The following is a 12,831-nucleotide window of genomic DNA, read 5'->3' on the forward strand; positions in this document are numbered from 1 at the left end:
CAGCCAGGCTATGGGTCCCCCGCCCCGCACTGCGGTTCCGCAGCCTCTGCAGCCCGCCGGGCCTCTGCGGCGAGGGCGCGGTCGCCTGTTCCCCCGGGCTGCGGGGCTGGGTTTTTCCACGCTGGGCTTTGTTCCCTACTTTCTCCCTTCCTTGAGCGTTTGATGTGCACGGGAGTCGCACGCCTCTGCTGTGTTGTTAACGCGAGCGACGGGGAAGCGGGCCTCTGGTCCAAGGCTTTTCTGCGGGCGCTCGGAGCTGTCACTTGCTGGAGGTTCAGCCTCCGGGCAAGCGGCCTCAAGCAGGCCCTCCAGCCCGGACCTCTTTTTCTGCTTAGAGAAGTGTACGTTCGTGCACCCTGAGCCTGCTTGTATTGAACTGCAGAAATGCTTGGCTTAAAATAATAATGATAATGATAATAACAATAATAATAATAGACTCCTAATGGGAACCTTTAATTGACGTGTTCAAAAGTGGATGCAATGCAGTCAAAATGCAAATGAGCGAAGAAGGAGGCCTTGGATGGACGCTGGGCTCCCTCGGTGCCTGGGACGCTCCCAGCCCTTGGGAAGGAGGTGAAAAGAACATAGGGGTGAGGGAGATATTTTTAAAAACCTGACTCTGGTCTTAGCTCCACTAGAAGGAGCAGCGGGACCCTGGGCGAGTGCCTTCACCCCTCCGAGCCTCTGTTTCCATGTCAGGTGGGGCGCATGGGCCCAGTGATCTCTGGACAAACCCGTGTTCTTGCAAGAACAGAGCATTGAAGAGACGAGGGTGCCCCTGTTTCTCAGCAGCCCAGAAAGCCTGGTTGTGAAGAGCAAGCAGCTTTGCCCCAACCAGAGGGAAGATTGCCAGGGGCTTAGGGGGTCTGATTGCTTTTCAAAAATGAAATACGTCCTATAGTCCCCTGTCTTGTCCAACCCAGTAGTCATGTATTATGATCCTTGTGCTGTTGGCAAAAGACTCTGAGTTGGCAGGTGGCAAGGTGGTTGTGGTTGGTTGGTTTTTAATTTGCTTTGGAGGAGGTGATGGCATCAGAGATAAAGGGTGAGTGACTCCTGGGGCTGGGCCTGAGCTCCAGTCGGAAGGCGGGAGGACGCGTGGGAGGATGCTGCTGGCTCATTGTCTGGAAATCCCTGCACACAGTAGAACGTGCCAGAACGCCAGCTCTGTGCAAACCCTCGCCTGACCTGCACTTCCGCTAGGGGGGGACACCTTTGAGTGGAAGGTTGCTGGGCAGCAGGATTTCCACAAGCTGCGCGGGGTCTCCCCACAGACTGCTTGGGAGCGTGGAGAGGTTAGCAGGAGCTCACCGCTGTTAACCTGATGGACACGTTCAGCAGCATTTGCAGTGAGTCTCCTGTTGTGATGCAGCAAGGCCATAGCCTGCCAAAAAGACACAGGGACCCCAGGGGATGGGCCTCATGGTTGTAGGTTAGAATACATGACATAGCCAAGAACTGAGTGGTGGGAACTTTGAAAGAATACCAAGAAAAAGACGATGTGGGGGCAAGTGGGACATGGATTGATATTGTGGCATTGCTGTTCATTTTCTTAGGGGCAGTAGTGACGCTGGGTCTCAGGGGACCACCCTTGTGGTGAAGTGTCGTGCCATCTGCAGCTTCCAGCAGTGTGGGACGGCAGAGCAAGTTCAGGAAAGCAGCAGGGGTGGCAGGGTGATGACAGTTGGTGAGACAGGATGGTATATGGGTGTTTACTGTAACATTCTTGTTACTTTTCTGGAGTTCCTTTTAAAAAAAAAAAGATTTATTTACTTATTTGAAAGTGAGAGTTAGACAGAGAGAGAAGGAAAAGCAGAGAGAGAGAGGCAGAAAGAGAGAGAGGTCTTCCATTCTCTGGTTCACTCCCCAGTTGGCTGCAATGACAGCTGGAGCTGCTCCAGGAGCCAGGAGCCTCTTCCAGTCTCTAACACAGGTGCAGGGGTCCAAGCACTTGGGCCATCTTCCACTGCTTTCCCAGACCATAGCAGAGAGCTGGATCAGAAGTGGAGCAGCCAGGACACGAACCAACACCCATACAGGATGCTGGCACTGCAGGCAGCGGCTTTACCCACTACTCCACAGCGCCAGCCCCTTTTCTGGAGTTCTAAACCATGGGTGGGAAACATATGGTAACCAGGGAATCACTGGGTTTGGCCCTGCCAAGGCAACGGTAGGTGGGACTTGAAATTCAATAAATCTGTAGTAGACTAATTTTTAAGTTGATAATAATTTTGTATGGCCTGCAAGTGATGTGATAACTATCCGAATGGCCCTGGGCAAAAAACAGGTTCCCCACCCCTGGTGGAGAATCACCTTTAAAAGAGACTGATAAAATCAGTAAAGAGAACAACACAGGATCGTGTGGCCAGAGGCAGACAGCTTGCTGTCCAGTCTGTGGGGAATTCCTTGACTTCAAGCTCCTGAGGTTTAAATCCTGTTGAAGGTATATATGGGATCAGGGGAAGTTCTCTTTGGTGATTCGTTTTGTCTGCTATCAATTATTTATGCTAAAGGTACCCCATCACCAAGCTACAACCTCCAAGTACAATTGCCCTTCGAATCCACTGGGGATTGCTTGACGACCCCCTTCATATCCTGAAATCTACGTATAAATCCCTTAGGTCAAATAGCAGTGTTTGCATATAATCTATACACATCCTCGCATATAGTTCAGATCACCTCTAAATTATTTGTAATACCTAATACAGTGTATCTAATGTAAATGGTTGTCATACTGCATTGTTTAGGGAATGATACATGTTAGTACAGATTTTTTTCTGAATGTTTTCCTTTCTTTCTTTTTTTTTTTTTTTTAATTTATTTAAAGACAGAGTTACAGAGAGAGAAGGGGAGAGACAGAGACAGAGAGAGGTCTTCCATTCACTGGTTCACTCTCCAAATGGCCAGAATTGCCAGGGCTGGGTCACGCTGAAGCCAAAAGTTTCTTCCAGGTCTCCCACATGGTTGCAGAGGCCCAAGCACCTGGGCCATCTTCCTCTGCCTTCCGAGGTGCACCAGCAGGAAGCTGGATCAGAAGTAGAGCAGCCGGGCCTCAAACTGGTACCCATATGGGATGCCAGCATCTCAAGCAAAAGCCTAAGTTGTTACACCACAACGCCGGCCCCTGGAATGTTTTATTTCCATGGCTGGTTGAATCTGCATCTTGCAGTATATGCAGCCGGAGGGCTAACTGTGTTAGTAATTCCCCCAAACCTCAGAAATCCTAGCCCTACCCAAGAATCATCTTGAATGCACTGTTCCTTCCTTCTGTACATCTGAGATCTGTCAGCAAGAAAGGAAACTTGAGAATGTAGGGAGTGATTCTGTTAAGTTTGAGTTAGGGTAGTGTTGGGGAAAGGATGGATTCATTTATTATTTATTTTTTGAAAGGCAGGAATACAGAGAAAGACGGAGAAAGAGAGAGATCTTCTATCTGCTGATTTACTCTCCAAATGGCTACTATGGCTGGGGCTGGGACAGGCCAAAGTCTGGAGCCAGGAGCTTCTTCTGGGTCTCCCATGTGGATACAGGGGCCCAAGCACTTGGGCCATCAGGTGCATTAGCAGGGAGCTGAATTGGAAGAGGAGGAGCCAGGACTCGATGGTGCTGCAGGCATTGGCCCCTGAATCTGTATTTTCATAGATTCTAAGTTGTGCAGGGAAGTTCTTGTGCAAATGCGTAAGACATTTCCTGTTAGCACACCAACAAGACAGAACCAGTACCAGATGCAACACTGAATCTCTTCTGCAGAATCCTCTGCTGCAAAACTATTTTCTATGCCTGAATGTATATGTGTGTATTTATACATGAAAATTTTAATTTAAGGTATATACACTTGCATGACCAAGATAATAAATGTGTGTATATTTCTGAATCTCTAAATCAGTGTTTTCCAAAAATATATACGATGTTAATAGGTATTCAAAGAAAGTACCTAGTCAGATTTGGGGAAGCAAAGAAGAAAGGATGTGTTTCTTCTTGAATTTTCAGAGCCTTTCATGGGTTAGTAATCACTGTGCATGGGTTGAAGTTGGGGTGGGAATGACTGACTCTAGGTCACAGTATGAAATGTTTCCCAAATTGTGTGTAATAGAAAAACACAGAGAGCCTAGTGTTGCCTGGCACCAGTTTTGGGAAACAATGCCTTTAGCGCATTTTGGGGTGTATGGTCAGGATAGTTGGAGAAGTGTTAGGTCATACATGTTTGTAACTTATGCTTCCTGTAACCTACAGATTTGAATGCAAATTCAGTTTCTGGTTCTGGTGGATAACTCTTTGACCACAGTCTGCTTGTCCAACTTTAATTTCCCATTTCTCCCCATCAACTCTCCTGCTTAGTACTTGTATATGCCGGTCCATTTTTATTTTCAGTACATGAAAAAGCCATTTAGATGTAACTCCGCAGGTTTTGCTGGTGTGTGAAGTGAGATGACCTGCTGAGCCCTGGCTCTTCAGTGGAGCTAAGATAGCACCTTTCCTCCTCAAGTCAGTTGGGTTCCTGGCCTTGGCCTTGTTTCTCAGCACAGCCTTCTTCAAAGCTGTGACTTACTGCTCTTTCTGCTCTTATTAATGCCTGCCTCATTAATGATTTCTTTCACATGCATCCTCAGTATTTCTGAATGCCCCTGGTGACAGCTGAGTGCAGTGGGAATGATGTCAACCCTGGGACTGTGAGTGACAGGAGCTTCTGAAACAGTCACAAGGCCAGCTGTGCCAAGCCTGACATGGGGAGCGAGGAAGCTGAGGTTCCAGCCCCAAGAAGGAACCGGGAGGATTCTGTCGCAGTGGTTGGACAGGTCTGGAGTCTATCGAGTAGGGCTGCTATTCATCCCCATTATTTAGAGACGGGCTTTCTGATTGGGCAGTTGCTAAATGCTTTTCCCCTTGATAAGCAGCCGCTGTGAGTCAAGGTGTACACAGAACCCACAGGTCATAACAAAACACAGATCAAAGGCTACCTGGTAGGCAGATGCCAATGAAGGAGACAGACTAAGTGGGTCAGAGACCACATGAGCACGCAGAAGCCAGGAGGGTACCTGAATCAAAGGACAAAGAGCAGGCAGTCCTTGGTGCCGGTTAGGAAGGTGGAAGCCCTTAGGTTTCCAAATACAAGATGAGGGGACACAGTTACCACAGCTGGGCAGTTAAAAACCAGAAAGGCACGGATATACCTAAGTGGACAGCAGGAGGTAGACAGAGTTCGTGAAACAGGAATTTCTCAGAAAGAGGGACCAGGCAGCAGCGGGAATAGGCTCCATCAGCAGAATTGTAAGCCACGAGGAGTCTGGGCAGAGAATAAGACAACCATGTGGAAGAGCCTCTGCCTCAACCACAGAGTCTCCTGTCTGTCTGCTGCCGAAGTGGAAACCTGTCTCACTGGCCAGCCCACACTGTGGCAGCTCACGACGACACCTAGTGATGCCAACCCAAGGTTCTCAGAGGAAAGTACCTCTCTATGGTCAACAGTCCCTAACAAGGAAAACAAGGAGAGAATGAATGCCCTAGGGAAGATTATTCCCAGTGCAAGGACAAAAGAGAATAGTTGAGACTGGGAGATTGTGTGCATGGGGCCTTGTACCTGGTACACACGTGTCACCTTCAGCTTTACTTCTGCCTCCATGTACTGGTCTCTGTCAGTTTTACAGAGGCTGCAGAGATGTCACTTGCACACATGGCTGCGCCATCAGACCCTGGACCAGTTGACTCCAATGCCCATGCTTTAGTCTTCTGTGTCTTTCTAAACCTGGAGGGGAGCAGTCACTAGTGGGCACATTGTTACAGAAGGGAGCTGTTTTCAAACATAGCTTAAGCTCTGAAAGTTTTTAGGATGTAAGATAGGGAAGGTAAGTACGCATGGTCTCATATACCAGCTCTTCATTCTGGAAAGGTTTGCTCTTCATTCCCCTTTCAGCTCGCTCCTTCCCACTGCCTTCTATAGGAGCATCTACAAGCTTTCTATTAGTCACCTTTTCATTATCGCAGTGAGGTACCTGAGGCCTATGAAAGAGGTTTATTTTGGCTTGTGGTTCTGAAGGATCACAGTCCAAGATCAAGAGAGGTCATTGGTTTGGCCTCTGGTGATGGCATTTTTGATGGTAGAATCTAGAAGTGGCAAAGAGACAGGGAGTGCACAGATCTAGCCATCATCTCTTTGTAAAGCCACTGGAATTCAACCATTGGTCATTGCCCTAGCGACCTAGACCAAAGTCTCCACCTTTAAACAGTGTAATTGGGTTAGACGTCCACTTTCTTAGTATCCTTAACATAAGACTTTGGGTCTACATTTTTGGGTTCAGGGGGACAGCTCTTCAAGCCATGGCCCCTTGCTATATTTTTCGCCTGAGATTCCTTCCTTTCCCACCTCATCCTCTGTCCTTCATCCTCAGCAAGTGTTTCCCAGCATGTGGCAGGCACATTTGGTTGTTTAAGAAAGTCAGCTATCTGCACATCAGATAGCTAAATTCCAAAGCTTGGGCTATAGCTGGTCCATCTTTGTGTTTGCCCTGTAGCTAGAAACAAATGAAATATATAGGATCAATTCCTGTTTTGCTGGAGGCTACACTGATAAGCTAAGTTTGTCCTAATTTGCTAGATTTAGAAAACATACATTTGGCTCTCGCACAAATGGATTCACTGTTTAAAAAATATTGTGGAATATTGACGATATATGAGTACAAAAAGGAGTGGCTAACCAGCTCTCAGTTACCAGCATCTCCCCCCACTTAGGAGTAAGTCATCGCCAGTGCATTGAAGCCACGAGTCCCCTTCACCCATGGAACTCCCCACCCTCCCATGGCAGTGTCTCCGCCTCCATGGCGGGCCCCATAGCGTTCCTCCATGTGTATACACATATGCTCCTAAGAAATTCACAGCACTGCGGACCTGCTTAGAAAACGTCTCACTTGGTTTTCTTAGGAGTATTTTTTCTTTGTTTACTCTTTTGGATAAATGAGTCTTTGGTTCCATTTGGCTGCCTGACTGGGCTTTGGTTCTGTCTTTATGTGTAGGTGGGGCCAAAAGGCTGAGCACTCCATGTTGGATCTTACTCTCCTCTTCTGCGCCGCAGTCCAGTGAGTGAGGGGCTGGACAGAGGGGCACAGAAAGCCGCCCTCCTTCTTTTCCTCCCCAGGACTTGTATCTCCAGGCACCTGGAAGAGTTGTTTAAGGGCCCACAGTCGCCCTCCCAAGGGCTCAGTTCTTCCCCCTGCTTTTCCTTCTTCCTCCGTGTCTCTACCCACTGGACTCCAGGGAGCCCGTGTGGCGTGTGCTTCGCTCTGTGCATGCCTCGGGATCTTGTTGCGCCTTGAATGCTTGCTACGGGACAGGGCTCTGCCAGGAGCAAGGCTGCAGCCGTGCTTGGCAGACTTCCCAGGGAGCTTCTCTAACAGCAGGCAAAGGTGAACACCTGCCGGGCCGGGGCGGGGGCGCAGCAGCTGGCCCTGAGCCAGAAATCTCAGATTTGGCTTTCAAAGCTGTCAGAACTCTGTGTGCTTCTCCACAGTGTACCCTTGTTTAAAAAAAAAAAAAAAAAAAAAAAAAACACACACACACACAGTGACCAAATCTTCCAGTTGAAATAGAAAGACATGCACACACCCCCAGCCTTTTTTGTTGTTGTTGTTTTTGTCTTCTCTGGCTTTGAAAACCCCTGCTACATGGGCACAATGATTTGTTTAAATGGGCACTGTTACGTGGTATTGATGTGTTACTGTAGTTACTTATATTTCATGCCATTAAGCTCAGAGAGCGTGGGTTATCATTTGCTTTGTTCACAGCTGTGGTCCCAGCAGTGTCTAGAAAAGGTGGGCTTTCAAGAAGTATGGTTGAATGAAGGCACCAGTGCGCCCTGAGCTGGAGAAGCCCGGGATGTAATTATCCTCACATCCCCTTGTCATCCTGGAGTTTGTGGTGTAGCTGGAGAGAGCTCCACATATGTAACATAGTAAAATGATAATCAGAGTAAAGGATGAACAGAGGGTGGGCGACATAGGCCGTGCAGATTTAGGCAGAGAAGCAACGTCTGTGGGCTTAGGTGAGCTCTGAAGATTCCGTGGTCAGGAGTGGAGGCAGTGGGTGCAGTAGAAAATGACTCTGGGCCAGCGCCACGGCTCAATAGGCTAATCCTCTGCTTTGCAGCGCCAGCACACTGGGTTCTACCGGTCGGGGCGCCGGATTCTGTCCCGGTTGCCCCTCTTCCAGGCCAGCTCTCTGCTGTGGCCCGGGAGTGCAGTGGAGGATGGCCCAAGTGCTTGGGCCCTGTACCCCATGGGAGACCAGGAGAAGCACCTGGCTCCTGCCATTGGATCAGCGCAATGCGCCGGCCATGGCGGCCATTGGAGGGTGAACCAATGGCAAAAGGAAGACCTTTCTCTCTGTCTCTCTCTCTCACTGTCCACTCTGCCTGTCCAAAAAAAAAAGTGACTCTGTGGGTCACTTCACCTCTCTAAGCTCATTCCCTCCCTTTGACCTTTGCTGCACAGTGTTTATTGAGTACCTCCTCTGCGTTGAGACCCATGTTAGAATCCAGTATTTTATCAGTGAATAAAACTGATAACAATCCTCACCCTTGCGGAGATTAGCAGAGAAGATAGAGCTAACACAGTAACTGTGCTAAAGCCAAGGGCAGCTGTGAGCTAAGGGGCAACATGGGAGTGGGGAGTGACCCCGACCTTGTCTTGGGGCCTGAACAAGGCCTCCCTGAGGCCGTGAGGCTCGTGCTGAGACCAGAGTAAGATTGCAGTTGGCCGGAGGAGGGGGGTGGTAAGAGTGCTCCGAGCAGAGGGAACAGCAAGAGGCATGATGCAGTTGCTGGATGGGGTCCAGGAGGCGATGGGGAGCACAATGCAGGGTGAGGCTGACAAGGATGACAGAGGCCAGACTGCGAATCTGAGCCTTATCCTCCAGGCAGTGGGAAGCCACTGGAAGATTTTAAGTAACTGGAATGGAGTTGCTTGAAAAGATCGTTGTGGCCATTAGTACAGAGAATGCGTTGGTAAGGCTGGGTGTGGGCACTGTGGAGGAGTGAACTAGGTGGATTCTCAATAATTTTTATTAAGATTTTATTTGTTTGAGAGGCAGAGTTACTGACAAAGAGAAGGAGAGACAGAGAAAAAGGTCTTCCACCCTCTGGTCCATTCCCTAAATGGCTGCAATGGCTGGAGTTGGGCTGAACCAAAGGCAGTAGCTTCCTCCAGGTCTCCCACTTGGGTGCAGAGGCCCAAGCACTTGGGCCATCCTCCACTGCCCTCCCAGGCTGTTGCAGGGAGCTGGATTAGAAGAGGAGTAGCCAGGACATGAACCAGGGCTCAGATGGGTGGCTGGTGCCGCAGTCTGAGCTTAGCCTACCACACCACAGCATCGGCCCCATCTCAACACCTTTTAAGTAAGGACAGGATTTGGCAGTTGATGAGTGGGGAAGAAACAAGGCAGAGAAGATAGCAAGGATGCTTTTCGGGTTTCTTGGCCAGCTTCCTGGATTGGGAAAGATGATGTGAGCACTTCTGACACGTATGAGTTTTCTGAGGCGGCCAAGGGAGATGTGAGTTAGACTGTGGGAAATACATGGATCCAGCCCTCAGGATCAAAGTCTGGGATGAAAACATAGATTTTACAGATGTCAGAATACAGATGATCATTAAAACTGGGGGCAGATGAGCTCTCCCAGAGAGAATCTGTACTACGAGGACAGAATTTCTAAGACAAGACCTTGAAGGTTGCCAGTATTTAGGTGGAGAAAGAGGAATTGCCAAAAAGAGACCAAAAAGGAGTGTTCAGAGAAAGAGGAGAGAAATCGTCCATGTTGCTGGGTCACTCAGCTCTGGACTTCTATGGCCCTGCAGAGCTGGGATCTGAGCCAGGCCTCAACAGCAGAGCACATTGGATAGGCCCTGAAAACAGAGAAGGGCATTGCAAGTAGTGTGGCTGTGTCGGCCAGCTTCCCAATGAGAGGCAGAGGATACGCCGAGACGGGATAGTTTGAGAAAATGTTAGTAACCAGGGCATTTACAGGGTTGTGGGGAGGGGATAGGAGATCCAGAGCTCTGGCAGTACTCTCAGCAGGGACCCTTCACCACCCCAAGGCCTAAAGTCAGCCAGGGGAGGGTGTGCACAAACAGGGCTGCCTGTTGGGAGACGTGGCCTCCTGCAGCCAACCTTCCTCTCCGCCCACCTCTCCTTTCCTGCTTGTGGCCAAACAGAAGCCAGAAAGGACGGGAAGCCATTGATGCGGTCTGACCAGATCAGCGTCCTGGGGCAGAGCAGGGTGGCGAGTGGGTGCGGAAGGGCAAAGAGCAGATGTCCTGAGTGGTTTATCTTGGGAACCAAATGTTCAGGGAGGGGCGTATACTCTTTCCTATGGCCCTGTAACAGAGTTAGTGGCCTAAACACAAATGTGTTATCTTACCATTTTGGAGGTACGACGTCTGGCATAGATCTCACTGGTTATGTGGAGTTGTCAGTGGAGCCTCCAGAAGGCAGAATCCGTCCCTAGCCTTTCCCAGCGCAAGGGGCTGCCGAAGCCAGAAGTCACATCGCTGTTCCCCTCTGTTTGTGTTGCCACAGCTCCTTCTCTGACTCTTCTCCCTGCTTCTTCCAGCTCTTAGGAGCTGTTCGCGTTAGAGGAGACCCATCCAAATAATCAGGGTGAATGGCTCCATTTGAAAATTCTTAATGTAAATCATACCCACGAAAAATACCATACCCACAGGTCTGGGGAGTAGGACGTGGACATCTTTAGGGGCCATGATTCTGCCTCCCACAGGGAGTGGATAAGCCATTTTTCCTGGAGTGGAGGGATGAAGGGCAGATTAAAGCCAGATCTGGGGAGTCTGGGATGCTAGGCTGAGCTTCCTTCCGCAGACAAGAGGGAGCTCTTCCATGTTCTTAACCAGGGCAGTGGCTTATGGGCAGTGTTAAGACGAGCCCATCCTAGTGCTCTGGCTGCTTTAGAGGGTAGACCTGAAACCTTTGCAGATGCAGTTAGAATAGTCCAGGCAAGAAGGAATAGGGGTCCAGAATGAGAGTGAAGAGAAGGGATCGTGTGAAAAGTGCTGTACCACAGGCATCTGCAGAACTGCCAGCCAGCGGGACATGGAAGGGAGGGTTGATGAACACTGGAAGTCGCTAACTGACAGCAAATGTATTGCAGGGGGAGATGAGGATCTGGGGGTTAGATTTAGGAATCTTGCATAGAAATACAAATAGAAGCTTATCAGCTCAACAATACCACCCATTTGAAAGCACACCAATATGTTATGTAACATCGAAAAAAAATACTGTCAATTAAAATACGACACATGCTTTCTGAAAAACACAATTTCACTTCATTAAAAGAGGTGTTTTAAAAGACCTCCACAAAGATATTTTGAAATCTTTTTATTGAGGTGTAGTTGGTGTACGATAAAGTGCACATTTTCAAGTGTGCACTTTGATGGGGTGTGACCTATGCATGTACCTGCCATATGGTGCATATGCTATCACCATCAAGGTAGTGAACAAGCCCCCAGAGTTTCCCATGTGCCTTTAACTTCTCCCACCTCTCTCCCAGCCCTCAGCAGCTGCTGGCTTCTGTCATATAGATTAGTCTACATTTTCTAAAGTTTTATGTAAAGGAAATTGTGTACCTGCTTTTGGGCCTGACTTCTTCCATTCATTATAATTATTTTGCGGTTCATCCACGTTGTGTCCATCAGTGTTTCATTGTTCTCTGTCACTGAGAAGTACTCCATTATGTGGACTCCCACAGTTTGTGTATCTGTTCACCTGCTAATGATCACTCAGGCTGTGTGCAGGCTTTGGCAGTTACAAAGAAACATGCACCAAATATACTTTTCAAAACCATGTATCTTTCCTATGCATACAGAAAAGCAAAAATGTAAGTGAAATGAATAGCTTGATATTCTTCACATTCAGAGTCCAACTTTTTTTTTTTTAAGATTTATTTATTTTATTTGAAAGGCAGAGGGACCAGTGCTGTGGTGCAGCAAGTTAAAGCCCTGGCCTCAGTGCCGGAATCCCATATGGGTGTGGGTTCAAGTCTTGGCTGCTCCACTTTGGATCCAGCTCCCTGCTAATGCACCTGGAAAAGCAGTAGAAGGTGGCCCAAGTGCTTGGACCCCTGCATCCACGTGGGAGACCCGGAAGAAGCTCCTGGCTCCTGGCTTCGGATCAGCTCAGCACTGGCCATGCCGTGAACCAGCATATGGAAAACCTCTCTCTTTGAGAGACTGTCTTTCAAATAAATAAAATAAATCTTTAAAAAAAAAAAAGAAAGAAAGAAAGGCAGAATTACAGAAAGAGAGACAGAGACAGAGTTCTTATATTCTCTGGTTCACTCCCCAAATGGCTTCAATGGGTGGAGCTGGGCTGGTCCAAAGCCAGGATCCAGGAGCTTCTTCCAGGTCTCCCATGTGGATGCAGGGGCCCAAGGACTTGAGGCATCCTCTGCTGCTTTCCCAGGCACATTAACAGGGAGCTGGATTGGAAGTAGAGCAGCTGGGTCTCGAGCTGGTGCCTTTATGTGATGATAGTGTCATAGGCAGTGGCTTTACCAGCTGCACCACTGTGCCAGCCCCAGTAGCCCAATTTTTTAAGTCACTTTTTTTTTTTTTTTTTTGACAGGCAGAGTGGACAGTGAGAGAGAGAGACAGAGAGAAAGGTCTTCCTTTGCCGTTGGTTCACCCTCCAATGGCCGCCGCGGCCGGCGCGCTGCGGCCGGCGCACCGCACTGATCCGATGGCAGGAGCCAGGAGCCAGGAGCCAGGTGCTTTTCCTGGTCTCCCATGGGGTGCAGGGCCCAAGCACTTGGGCCATCCTCCACTGCACTCCCTGGCC

The 12,831-nt window shown here is 48.9% G+C and overlaps 1 protein-coding gene across 1 annotated transcript in view; it reads left to right on the forward strand.

Moving 5' to 3' along the window:
• TMOD2 (tropomodulin 2) overlaps positions 1-12,831 on the forward strand; it is a 58,439-nt gene that overhangs the window by 273 nt on the left and 45,335 nt on the right. The window lies entirely within an intron of this gene.

This window comes from Oryctolagus cuniculus, chromosome 12 (assembly GCF_051225735.1).
Source record: "Oryctolagus cuniculus isolate XC-2025 breed Fujian yellow rabbit chromosome 12, ASM5122573v1, whole genome shotgun sequence".
Classification (NCBI taxonomy): Eukaryota; Metazoa; Chordata; class Mammalia; order Lagomorpha; family Leporidae; genus Oryctolagus; species Oryctolagus cuniculus.